Raw genomic sequence first — 4,633 nt, 5'->3', positions numbered from 1 at the left:
TGTATTTCTAGAACGGTATAATCGGATACAACTATCGGAAATAAATAAATAATTCCTTATCGGTTAGACGAGTTAATATTGCGACGGTACATGTGTATAATTCTAATTGCGAACGAATGAATAATCAACGGAAAATAAACGCGCGCAAATCGTTGGTGCGCCTTTTTGGCTTTATTATAAACAAACTAAATTATTTGATCGGTCGGTTCGTACGGTACGGAGCAAAGTAATAAAAAATAAGCGATACCGCGTATATCCGAGCCTTGCTGAGTCGACGGTTGCCGGTACGCTGTGTCCTAAGATAGTGAGAGACTTCTCTCGTGCAAGGGGTATCGGAAGTCGAACGCCGGGAACACCCGACCGAGGCAGAGAACACCCTGCCCCTAGAACGACGGGAAGTCGGAAGTCGAACGCCGAGACACCCGGCCGAGGCAGAGAACGCCCTGCCCCTAGAACGACGGAGAGTCGGAAGTCGAACGCCGAGACACCCGGCCGAGGCAGAGAACGCCCTGCCCCTAGAACGACGGAGAGTCGGAAGTCGAACGCCGAGACACCCGGCCGAGGCAGAGAACGCCCTGCCCCTAGAACGACGGAGAGTCGGAAGTCGAACGCCGAGACACCCGGCCGAGGCAGAGAACGCCCTGCCCCTAGAACGACGGAGAGTCGGAAGTCGAACGCCGAGACACCCGGCCGAGGCAGAGAACGCCCTGCCCCTAGAACGACGGGGTATAGGAAGTCGAACGCCGGGAACACCCGACCGAAGCAGAGAACGCCCTGCTCCTAGAACGACTATCGGGATGGGAGCAAGTACGACCGGAGCTTCAGAGTGCGCCCTGAGGCTTGTCCGAGTCGTACTCGGGGAATGGGTCTCGATTTGTTCCGCGAGCCGGCTTTTATACCGGTCGCGCTACCCCCACTTGGGGTGCTACCCTACCCGGTAGCTACCCCTTCTCGAGCTTTTACCCTCGAGTTGGGGGATCGGAATGCGGCCCTAAATGGGGATGCTCACGTGGAGCCCGCGTGACGCTTTAGTAACAGCGCGTGCTGTTACAACCAATGTCACAATACATACACTTCCAATATTTAATGATAAAGTTCCAAGTTCAATGATATTTATAATATTATTTTATGATAAAGTTCCAAGTTCAATGATATTTATAATATTATTTTTTTTAATACTATTGAATATGAAAATTTTTATATCAATTAATATTCTTTTATATGTAAAGAAGTTATGTCATTTATTTATAATTATTCTATAACAAACTGCTTATAATATTTTTTCATAAAAACCTTGAGCTAAAGCTATTTCATAATAATCTATAGAAAGTTTAATCATAATCTATATTTGAAAATCTTTAGAAAATTTTAATTCTCAAGAAATCAAATTTAATGTAAAGTTACTTTTCCATTTTAATGCCTCTGTTTCATGTAATATTGTTAATAATATTTAGTAATAAAAATATACTTTGTGGTATACACTTTGTATCATAGTGTATACTTTTAAAATTGTATTCTGATTATAAGTTACATGATGCATTATCTATTTTAATACTTCCGAATATTTTCTTATAATAAACAATTTATAATATTCTATCATAAAAAAAACTTGTCTAAATCTTATCATATTGAATTAATATATTTATATAATTATATAGAAATCATATATCTATATGTAACACTCTGATATCATGTAAGTACTAAAAAAGCATATTTAAAATGTAAATAATTTTGTTACTTTACATAACAATATGGACTCTATGTTACTTTATATATGCGCGTATATGTGATTCTATGTTACTTTATATATATACGTGTATGTGAATCTATATTACTTTATAAACATATTTCCATGTAATTCTATATATGTATGTATGTAACATTATGTTACTTTACATATCTGTGTATGTAACTCTATGTTACTTTATATATATGTGCATGTATGTGATTCTATGTTACTTTATATATAATCTATTCATGAATGTCAAAAGTATTCGCGGTTTTCGATACATGAGAACAATTTCTCTTACATAGAAAATCGATCCATACTTTCAATCAATTATTCGGTTCTCTCACATAATACATTTTCGTACATTCTGTAATCTCGATTCACAAGGAGGATGGTCCCGCTCTCCAAAGAAAGGGTATCGGATGAAGGATCTATAACATTGAGAGAAAAACTCGAATAGCTGCGATCACGAAAACTGATAGAGGCAACTTCAACGATGTTTTTGTTATTACACTCCGACTGTTGTTTTAAATTGTAATTTTGTAAACACTGAGGATGGCCGCATAACGTGAGCCGAAACGTTTGTCATGTCACAATAATAAAAAATTTTATAAAACAACAAAGAGCAACTTGTACTAGCTTGGGCCGAATAAGCTTTTTACCTTGTCTGATTTTTAAAATCGGAGCCCATAGAAACTATATATTTTATTTATTCATTTATTATAATCTATTTATCTCTTATCTATTATTTTAAGCAGGGTGTTGTAAAAAAAAATAAATATTTATTCATGTTTTGGTAATTGTTCAGTATCGCTACCTCACCTCCGATTTTGATCCAACTAGTCTTATTCGACGCGTTTTTATGTAACAAACAACTTTTTCCTGTAACAAAAATATCGCCCTGTTTCGCAGAGCGAGATATTCAACGTTGAAGTCACGACTTTTCAGGTTAGAAAAACTGTCATACGGACGAAGGGTGCGTTCAGTTAATTTAAAATTAAATAATTTCAGCAAACAAATATTTTCTGCTTTAATAAAAACACATTCTCTGCTATAATTTAAGTTTTATAAGAATTTGTGTTTTTATTAAAGCAGAAAATATTTTTCTTTTTAAATTATTGTTTTAAATTTCAGGAATTTATTGATAATTTTAAAAAATATAAATTAGATTAGATTTGTGTTTTGATTAAAGCAGAAAATATTTGTTTGCTGGAATTATTCTGTTTTAAATTTTAGACGAGTAAGCGTTCAAAATGAACACATATCTTTTGTCCGTATGACAGTTTTTCTAACCGGAAAGTGGTCAACTTTAATGATGAATATGTAGGCTCTTTACTATATTATTTATTTAATATTGATCAGGATCCGTAGAAATTATAATAATTGTAACTCACGAGTAAGGAAAAGTATATTAACTAATTTATTATGCGAGTACTAGATATATATTAAATAGTTAAAATAGATCGAATAATAATAATTGTATGATCTTTTTCTTTTCTTTCGTTTTTATAAATTACAAATAAAAAATCACCTGTCTTTCGGCTACAGTCTCAATGTCTTTCTCACTTCACTTTTTCAGCAAAACTCGTCCACTCTTTCTCTTGTCTTTTGGCCACCAAGAAAATGCCCCGAGTCCTCACCTCGCTCTGCTTTTGTTTTCTCCTCAAGGAAGGTTCTCGAAATCCCCTTCCTCGATTCGTCCAATCAAATATTGCTAACGCTCGTAAATTGCTCAGAGCCCTCTTATTCGCAAAATATCTCTATTTCTATTATTTTATCAATACCGAATTATTGACAGTGGATTTTTACAATTACCACCTGAGTTTCTTACAAATATCTCGCTTCGCAAGGCAGAGCGACACTTTTGTCAGAGAGAAAAGTTTTTTGTCACACAAAAACGCTTCGAATAAGACTAGTTGGATCAAAATCAGAGGTAAGGTAGCGATACTGAACAATTACCCATGTTTTAACAAAAACAATATTTTGAGGTTAACTTACCACTTATTGACGTAGCCTCGCCGGTCTTAAAATTTTTGATCACTTTTTGTCACTGATCTTTCCTGCGTGTAAAGAATAATAAAATTCGAATTATTCTTTATCTCTTATACATATCTATTTCTATATGTCTTACATACCTTTTCCTTTCACACGTCTACGTCGCACGTGGTCAGTGGTCACACAGTTTGTCACGGTTTGCCGCGTTTTCGATTGTGAACGGCCGTATAACATATATAAAGGCCATTACACATGTTAGTCGTAACCAATAAGAGAGTCGTAAGTAAATCGACCAATCACAGTTAAGGCTATCGCGCACAAAATGACATAATTGCATATGCCATATATCTATTATAACTTTCAAGCCTCATAACTTGGAAAATATTTAATGGAAAGGAACTTATACCGTTTTGAAAAGCTCTCGACGTCAGCTATAAGAATAAGCAATCAAAAGTAAGAGTTCTCATTTAAAAAATTCAAGTGACCTTATGATGTAATTTCTCAAGATCATTAAAATCAATATCACCACATGATGGGTATAACTTAATACACTGCAATTTTTTTATTAAACATTTTTTTTTCAAATGCCTTATTTTCAAGATATTTTACTAGTCTGATTGTTCCACTCTGTATAAAAGTGGGTATATATTTCATGCGAATATCTGTAGGACATTTTGATAATATTTCACATAAAATATTATTTTTAAGATATTTCAGGGATATCCAAAAAATATATGGAACAAAATATTATTTTCCGGATATTCGTGACATATTTTGAGGATATGCCATATATTTTTCGAACATATCGTAGATTGTTCGAATATTTGAATGATATCATGTGCTGTCTGGGTCAAGTGTAGCGATTATTCATTCGACGTTTTTCTCTTCCAATTAACACTTTTGAGTACT

The 4,633-nt window shown here is 34.8% G+C and overlaps 1 long non-coding RNA gene across 1 annotated transcript; it reads right to left on the bottom strand.

Annotated features, from left to right (window-relative positions):
• Positions 1-642: 642 nt before the first annotated feature.
• LOC136999885 (uncharacterized) lies at positions 643-3,915 on the bottom strand. The gene is made up of 3 exons (XR_010890159.1): positions 3,865-3,915; positions 3,728-3,789; positions 643-2,160 (listed from the first exon to the last, which is right to left on the bottom strand). It is a non-coding gene; the product is annotated as an uncharacterized lncRNA (long non-coding RNA).
• Positions 3,916-4,633: the final 718 nt, after the last annotated feature.

The sequence above is a fragment of the Linepithema humile genome, chromosome 5, assembly GCF_040581485.1.
Source record: "Linepithema humile isolate Giens D197 chromosome 5, Lhum_UNIL_v1.0, whole genome shotgun sequence".
Taxonomy (NCBI): domain Eukaryota; kingdom Metazoa; phylum Arthropoda; class Insecta; order Hymenoptera; family Formicidae; genus Linepithema; species Linepithema humile.
Note: the sequence above shows the minus strand (reverse complement) of the source record. Positions and strands in the feature narration are given on the sequence as shown.